This window comes from Zingiber officinale, chromosome 8A (genome assembly GCF_018446385.1).
Source record: "Zingiber officinale cultivar Zhangliang chromosome 8A, Zo_v1.1, whole genome shotgun sequence".
Lineage (NCBI taxonomy): Eukaryota > Viridiplantae > Streptophyta > Magnoliopsida > Zingiberales > Zingiberaceae > Zingiber > Zingiber officinale.
In genome coordinates, this window is record NC_056000.1 from 101,612,700 (window position 1) to 101,622,318 (window position 9,619).

Genomic DNA, 9,619 nt, shown 5'->3' on the forward strand with positions numbered 1-9,619 from the left:
GAAGTCCGACTTGTATCCTTGGTTGGCCAATCCTGACCTGTACGTTATGTCCTGTGCCACAAGGCTAGAAACCAGACCTGTATCCTTGTCCATGTATCCTGTGCTGTAAGGCTAGAAGTCCGACCTGTATCCTTGGTTAGCCAATCCCGACCTGTACATTAGGTTTGTATACCGACCTGTTTCTGCCCTCGGTTGTCCAAGGTTTGTTCGTCCCGACTTGTACGTTATGTCTATGCTACGCCAGAGGCTTTTCCTTCCACGACTTTACCTGGTCTGTTGGCCCAGTCCGTAACTGTACCTGGCCTGTGGGCCCGATCCTTAACTGCCATCGAGGCTGGCTCTTGCCCCAATTGTATTCTTGACCTTTGACTGCCATATCAACAGAAACTTTGACTCGGGCCACATAAGCTTAACTTCTGACCTTCACGGGGGCTGGACTTCTGACCATCTTATGGGCTTGACTTTTGACCATGTCAGCCGCCTGGCCCCCTCCTCATGCATTGTATCACAAGCCTCCCTCTCAAGTCTAGTCGAAGGAGGACCTAGTCCAACTGACTAGACCTGAATTCTATTGTCACCCGATCTGGATTCCTGACGTCTGCCCTGCATTTGCCTAATAGCTAGCCCTTTTTCCAATGTCCTGCTTAAACTTCACCACCTTTTGTAAGAGATAGCCTGGATGTTAATGTGTGTGTGATGACTCCTCGATTTCCGATCATGCCTTTGTCTTATAAATAGCCTATTGTTTCCCAACGTGTCGTTTAAGGTTCCAAGGTAATCCCTTCACCTTCTTCTCCCCTTTAAAAGGTCCAAGTATACCTCTATCATCTTTTCTTCTAGCTATCCTCTTGTTAATAGAGTATCCAGCTTCTATGGAATCTGCAACGGAATCCAGTGAACTTTCTTCTTTGCTTCAACAAATTGCCAATCTGACGGAGTTATTGGCTCAGAAAGAGGAAGCCTTGCTGGAGATGACTAAAGCAGAGATCTTCAAGTGTCCCTTACTCATGAAATGGAAAACCTCTGGTTGGCCGCCAAATCCAGAACCCGGGCCGAGATTACCCTCAAGCTTAAAGCTTAATCAGACTTCCAGAGTCAGGTTCACTATATTATCCACTTGAAGATGAAACATGAGGACGAGGTGGCCCTCCTGAAAGAGGAAGGATGGATCAAAGATGAGACAATTGGCCAACTGAAGCGCGCCATCGATCTCATTAAGGAAGATCTAACTAGAGCTCAGGCTCATCTGGCCAGGAAGGATCAAGCCTCTGGATATAGTAGCAATGTAAACCCTTAAAAAATGTTCACCTTGTTAATGAAATAAAACATGTTTCTTGGATTCCATTCATGGTGTAGCCCCATGTCCTCTTACTCTGGTATCGTTATGTTTCTATAAAACACCTGCGTTCTTCTTGACATTTCTAGCAAAAATAATAAGGATAACTTGCTTACCCCGCCTTCCTCTTACCTCTCACCAGAAGATCCAAAGACTTGAGCAGCTAAGACGCTTGAGAATATGCCTGTTAATTTTCATATTTAGCAAAAACAATGGAAATATGGCTTACTGACCAGTTAGGCACGAGAACATGGCTTGTTGTATTTTTGCCCCGACGAATGTAAAGGATACCGATCAAGAGATTCATTACACCAACCAGGAAGGTCGTTGGGCGTGAGAGCCTAGCTCACTTATAACTCTCACTGAGGCAAAAGTCTGGAATCCGACCTGGACGATCGTTGGGCATGAGGGCTTAGCTCACTTATAACTCGCACTGAGGCGAGAGTCTGGAACCTGACATGGGTGGTCGTTGGGTGTGAGAGCTTAGCTCACTTATAACTCGCACTGAGACGAGAGTCTAGAACCCGACCTGGATGATCGTTAGGCGTGAGAGCTTAGCTCACTTATAACTCGCTCTAAGGCGAGAGTCTGGAACCCGACCTGGATGGTCGTTGGGCGTGAGAGCTTAGCTCACTTATAACTCGCACTGAGGCGAGAGTCTGGAACCCGACCTGGACGGTCGTTGGGCGTGAGAGCTTAGCTCACTTATAACTCGCTCTGAGGTGAGAGTCTGGAAGCATGAGAGCATGCTAACTTATAACTCGCATTGGGGCGAGAGTTTGGGACCCGACCTGCCGGCCGTTGGGCGTGAGAGCACGCTCACTTATAACTCGCACTGGGGCGAGAGTCTGGGATCCGACCTATCGGTCGTTGGGCGTGAGAGCATGCTCACTTATAACTCACATTGAGGCGAGAGTTTGGAGGCGTGAGAGCATGCTCACTTATAACTCGCACTAGGGCGAGAGTCTGGGACCCGACCTGCCGGTCGTTGGGCGTGAGAGCATGCTCACTTATAACTCACACTGAGGTGAGAGTCTGGAAGCGTGAGAGCATGCTCACTTATAACTCACACTGGGAGAGAGTCTGGGACCTGACCTGCCGGTCGTTGGGCGTGAAAGCATGCTCACTTATAACTCACACTGAGGCGAGAGTCTAGAGACGTGAGAGCATGCTCACTTATAACTCGCACTAGGGCGAGAGTCTGGGACCCGACCTGCCAGTCGTTGGGCCACTACAAGAAAAACCCTCATAGACATCGGTGGAACAACAATGGTTTTAAGTAAAAACCGATGTCTTTGAGTATTTTACACCGGTTTTTCCAAAAACCTATGTCAATGAGCGCAGATTTTCGCTCATAGACATCGGTTTTTTAGCCGATGTTTATGAGCGCCTTTTTTTTGTTAATAGACACCGATTTTAACAGCGGTTTTTAAAATCCGATGTTAATGAACCAAAAAAAAATAATTTAATTTTTCCACCAGCCAAAATTTACAACACTTCACAAAGTTCCCTCCAAACCTAAACCAATATCGCACCCCTTCTCTCAGCCTAAACCTAAACCTCCGACCATCTCTCTCGGCCTCATCTACCTCTTCCCCTTCAAACGATGCCCCTTCCTTCTTCCCCTTCGATCGACGCCCCTTCCTGGATCGACGCCCTTTCCTCTCCCGAGCAGGATCAAAACCACCTGCTTCGGTCCTAAGCAAAATCACAGCATAAATCGTTCCGTTCTACCTCTTATCCATTGCTGCTCATATGGATTATGAGATTTGGAAAATGGATGTCAAGACAGCTTTCCTTAATGGAAGTCTTGAAGAGAACATCCATATAAAGTAACTAGAAGGGTTCATTGAAAAAGGCAAAGAGCATCTAGTGTGCAAGCTCAATCGGTCCATTTATGGACTGAAGCAAGCTTCAAGGTCTTGGAACATCCAGTTTAATGAAGTAATCCAGTCATATGGATTTATTCAATGTCCGGATGAGTCTTGTGTATACAAGAAGTGTAACGGAAACGTGGTGGTATTTCTTGTACTATACGTAGATGATATTTTGTTAATTGGCAACAATGTCAAGGTATTATCGGATGTAAGGGTATGGTTGTCCAAACAATTTGATATGAAGGACTTAGGAGATTGTGCACACATTCTTGGGATCAAAGTTATAAGGGATCGCAAGAAAAAAATGTTATGTCTGTCCCAAGCTTCATATATAGATACAATCCTTGCTCGTTTTAGCATGCAGAATTCCAAGAAAGGTTTCTTACCTTTTAGGCATGGAGTAGCTCTATCTAAAGAGATGTCTCCGAAGACATCAAAGGAGATAGAGGACATGAAAGCAGTTCCTTATGCTTCAGCTATAGGAAGCCTTATGTATGCAATGTTGTGTACGAGACCTGATATCAGTTTTACCGTGGGAATGGTTAGCAGATATCAGAGTAACCCTGGACAAGGACATTGAACTGCGGTAAAACATATATTAAAGTACCTGAGAAGGACTAGAGATTATATGCTAGTTAACCAAGCAGACGATTTTCTCCCTGTGGGTTACACGGATTCAGATTTCCAATCGGATAGGGACAACAGTAAGTCTACATCAGGCTATGTGTTTACTTTAGGAGGTGGAGCCATTGCATGGAGGAGTGTTAAGCAGAAATACGTTCCGGACTCAACCATGGAAGCTGAGTATGTAGCAGCCTCTGAGGCAGCTAAAGAAGCAGTATGGCTCAGGAACTTGCTAATGGACTTAGATGTGATTCCTGGTTTGCCCAAAATTATCACAATTTATTGTGATAATAGCGGTGCAGTTGCAACTCGAAGGAACCACGAGCTCATAAGGCAAGTAAACATATAGAGCACAAGTACCACCTGATACGAGATATCGTAAAGTGAGGAGAAGTTGTCATCGCCAAGATTGCATCAGCAGATAACCTGACAGATCCTTTCACTAAGGCCCTTCCGGCAAAAGCTTTCGATCGGCATGTGGAGGAGATGGAAATCAGATGTATGGCAGCAGATATGGCAGCTTAGTCATTAGTATAAGTGGGAGATTGTTAGAGTGTATACTAAAAGCCTAAGCTTTTGTAAACATTTATTTTGAATAAAGAATCACATTTGGTCAAATTATCTACATTTGTTTGTAATTGTTCAATTAATTTATATTGTAGATAACATAGTATGTGGTGTCACATACAGAAGATAATGTTATCAGTACCTTATAAATTATAAAAAGTAGCTCACGACCAAAATGGAAAGGAACAAACCATTGGAAGGTCGTAGTGTAATTAAGTATTAGTTTATCTTAACTATATAATTACACTAGTACACTTAGAGTGTATTGAGTAGGACCATCAGAGGTCGTTTCTTTCATACTGACTTTATAAAGAAACAAAGACCTCAGTTATTATGGAAGTGTGTGCTCTTAATCCTAATATAATAACAAACACATATATTTAATATTTATTTCTTTAATTTATCAATGGGTGAGATTTAGTTCGATAAATCAATAAGCCCGATAAGTTGGGAAATGATATCACTTATAGTGTGTGTTATTGATTATAGAAGGAAATTGTGTCATAGTGATCTAGGTTGATAATGTCCTCAAGAGGAGCTCATAAGGATTGTCATGTTAAACCCTATAGGTGGACTTAGTCTGACATGATGATAAGGTTGAGTGGTACTATTCTTGGACTAAGATATTAATTAAATGAGTTGTCAGTAACTCACTTAATTAGTGGGCATTCGACATCTTAAACACAGGGAGACTAACACACTCATAATAAGGAGCCTAAAAATATAATTTGGGATTGGTGCGGTAGTTCAAAAATAGTTCTCTAGTGGAATGAATTATTATTGATAAAATTAAGTTGTGTGTTCGGGGTGAACACGGGATGCTTAATTTTATCGGGAGACCAAAACCAATTGCTCCTCTCAGTCCCTATCATAGCCTCTTATTTATAGAGTACTATACCCACCTATACCCACCTTCATACCCATGTTGTAGGGGCCTGCCAAGCTAGCTTGAGGACCAAGCTAGGGTCGGCCAAGCCTTGATCCATGGGCGGCCAGCCCTAGCTTGAACCCAAGCTTAGGTGGCCGGCCCTATTAAATTAGAAATGAATTTTAATTTTAAATTTTTCTTATGTGGAAGATATAATTTATTGGAGAGATTAAAAATTAAAATATCTCTTTTATAAGTGTCTACAAAAGATTAAAGAAAGAGATTAAATCTCTTTCCTTATTTGTAGATTGGAAGGATATTTTATTTTTCTTCTTTGTAAATTATTCACATGTTGAAAAATTAAAATTATAGAAATTTCTTTTTGTCAACTATGAAGGGATTTTAAAAGGAAATTTTATTTTTTAAAATTTCCGAAGACAAATAAGGAATTTTTAATTGGTTGATTGAAAATTGTCTTATTTGTTCTTCCATGAGGTGGCCGGCCATGACATGGTTAATTAGGAAATTTTATTTAATTTTTCTTAATTAATTCATGTCTAGGAAAGTTAAGGAAATTTTATTGTAATTAAATTTCCTTATTTGCCAAAGCTAAGGATTATAAAAGAGGGGGTTTTAGGTGCCTTCAAGGTGAACAACCACTATTATTTTTCTCCCTCTTTTCTTCCTTGGTGTGGCCGGCTCTTCCCTTTCTCTTCTCTCCATCCTTGTGGCCGAAACTCTCTTGGAGATCAAGTGGTGGTCGGATTCTAGCTTGGAGAAGAAGGAGAGAAAGCTTGCATCCCTTGGAGCATTGGTGGTGGTTGAATCTCTTCATCCTTGGAGGTGCTCTTGTTGTGGCCGAACCTTGCAAGGAGGAGAAGAAGGTGCTTTGGTGGTTTCTCATCTCGGAAGATCGTTGCCCACACAACGTCCGAGGTTAGAAGAGGAATACAATAGAAGACCTAGAGGTTTTTGCTTGCAAAAGAAAAGGTATACTAGTATTTAATTTCCACATCATACTAGTTTTATTTCTTTGTAAAAATACCAAATACAAGAGGCATGCGATTCTAGTTTTTTCGAATTAGTTTTCGATGTTGTGTTCTTTTATTTTTCTTTTCCTTGTGATTTGATTGTTCTTAGAGGTTAACCTAGGGTTACTATGGGAAGGTTAAATATTTAATTTCCTTAAAAGGCTTTGTCTAGTCGGTGGTGGTTGCTCCCATATACAAGAAGGCCATGTGCCTCGCCATGCAGTACTAGAAGCCGATTTTGGAAATAGATATTTAATTGTCTTCGTGACCTAGGTGATTTGGATCGAACGTGTTAAGTTCTGCAGGAGATCCAAGTCTAAACTTAAAAGAACAAATAAATTAAACTTTGGATCAAACGTGTTAAGTTCCGCAGGCGATCCAAGTTTAATTTAAAAAACACATGGTAGCTAGGAAAAGGTTCAGACCTTTGTACAAAATTTTTGTACAGTGGAACCGTTAGGTTTTCCGAGTAGCAATCAACAATTGGTATCAGAGCTAGGGTTTTACCTCTGTGTATTTGGTATTAGTTTAATTATGCACATGTCATACATAATTTAGGCAGGTTAATAGTAGGATGTGCTAACTTTGTGGATGCAGGATCCAACTATTATGGCTTATAGTTATTATGTGTGTGATTGGACCATTGGACATGTCAAGGGCATTTATTGTGTGTGCATGATTGTATTATAAAATACAGCAGGAGCTGTATTTAGTTTTATTAGGATTTTATTTTTTGATCTAGATACATGTACATTCCTTCGAGGAATATAGGATCGAAAAATATAAAATTCTATTTATGTCGCGGATCGAATCTTACAAGGCGTGGAACCTTTTGAGGACCAGAGGCGCAGCGGAACAAGGAGCAAGATGGATGCGACAACTAGACCCGGTGGCGGTGGCTAAAAATGGCAGCAGCTAGGGATGACAACGCACGGAGGACAACTATAGATAAAAGTCATAAAGTTGAAAATTAGTTTTTCTATTTATTGCTTTTATACTGTGCTTTGTGTGCATGTTAGTATACAGTTTTAGTAGGCTAGCATAGTCAAAATTCCTCATTTTAAATAACTAAGTGGGAGAGGGATTTTAAATAAATTTCACGGTCTCCATTACTGGTTTGTAAGTGATGCAAACAAACTTGCGCGTTGGCTCTGAGTACCTTCCTCCATATCGGATGAGTTTGTTTGTGGATCACTAGAACAAACTTCCATTTTGGATGACTATAGGAAGTTAATTAAGAGCGTGTGATCTTCCCCATCGGAAGGAGCACAATCTTATTAATGGACTTAGTGCCAAGTAATGGTATACACTTAGGCACGTCTAATAGTATCCTCCCCATCGGAGTCACTGCTATTATTCGTGTGATCAAAGGAAACCAACTATTAATTTTATTGGTCAAAAAGTTAGGTTGACAAGATAATAAAATTAATGGGTTGAACCCTCCTTTTACAAATGTTGAATTTGTATACGTCCACACTATCGTGGCATACAAAATTCGCGGTGTTTTGAGGTGTTGGTTAATTTAAAATAGTATTGTTTAAGGAATCAATATTATTCTAAATTTAGAGTTCTGACCAAAAGTTATTTGTGATTCTTAGGATGACTTTCAACCCACTGGCCATCATACTAAAAGAGAACAGACTTACTGGTCCTAACTACATAGATTAGAAAAGGAACCTGGACATTGTTCTTACTACTGAAAGTTATAAGTTTGTACTGACTGAACCTTGCCCTGATACACCCAATGGTGAATCAACCCAAGAGGAGATTGAGTATCATAGGAAATGGGTAAAAGCAGATGAGATGGCGCGGTGTTACATTTTGGCTTCAATGTCAAATGTATTGCAACATCAGCATCAAGATTTACCAACAGCGTATGATATTATGAACAATCTCAAGGAACTCTTTGGTCACCAGGATCGGGCCTCTAGGCAAGAAGCCATGAGAAAGATAATGACGGCCACCATGCAAGAGGGTACTCCTATGAGGGATCATATCCTAAAGATGATGGCTTATCTGAATGAAATACAAATCCTTGGAGGAGAAATTGATGGGGAAACCCAGATCGATATGATCCTCCAAACGCTACCTAGAAGTTTTGAGCAATTCCGCCTAAATTACAATATGAATAAAAGGGTATATTCATTGGCGGAACTACTGACAGAACTTCAGGCAGCAGAAGGTTTGTTTCGTCACAATTCTCAGATTCACTATGCTGAAAATGGTTCTACTTCTAAACCGAAAGGAAAGAAAAAGAAGAAACAAGTTAGCTCAGCAAAGAAAGTGAATAAATCTCATAGTACAGGACCTAAAGCTGGAGTGAAGAAGCCGAAGGACAAGTGCTTCATCTGCAAGCAGTCAGGACATTGGAAGGCGGACTGTCCTCGTAGGAATCAAAACAACAAAGGTATATCTCATGCGCTGGTTGCTGAAACATGTTTAGCGGTGTTATCTACCAGCACCTGGTGTGTAGATACGGGAGCCACTGATCATGTCTGCAATTCTTTGCAGGGGTTCCAGGAAACCCGACGACTATATGAAGGAGAGATAATCGTCTACATGGGCGATGCTACTAAGGTGGCGGCTGTTGCAGTGGGAGACGTCTACTTATCTTTTGATAGAAATAGAAAATTGGTTTTAAGAAATTATCTTTATGTACCCAGTTTTAGAAAGAATTTAATTTCAGTTTCTAAACTGTTTTTGGATGGATATTCTGTTTCTTTTAATAACAATGTAGTTATAAAGAGAAATAAAGTGATTATCTGTTCTGGTGCATTAGTTGGCAATTTATATACTTTAAATCCAATTTCTCCCACAAAGCAAAATATGAAAATTTATAACACATCTTCTAACACTAATAAGAGAAAACAACCTTCGGAAATGAACCAAGAATATCTTTGGCATCTAAGGCTTGGTTATATTAACTTAAGTAGGATTCAAAAGCTTATAGCTGATGGACACTTGGGTTCATTAGAGTTGGAAAATTTTCCAACTTGTGAATCTTGATTGGAAGGTAAAATGACCAAGAGACCTTTTAAGGCCAAGGGGTATAGAGCCAAAGAAGTGTTAGAATTGGTTCATTCTGATTTGTGTGGTCCTATGTCTATCTAGGCGAGAGGCTGTTTTGAATATTTTGTCTCTTTTATAGATGATTATTCAAGATACGGATACATTTACCTAATGCGCCGCAAGTCCGAGTGCTTTGATAAGTTCAAAGAGTACAAGGCTGATATGGAGAAACGACTAGGTAAAAGTATCAAGACACTACGGTCTGATCGTGGTGGCGAATACCTCTTAGGAGAGTTTAGGAATTACT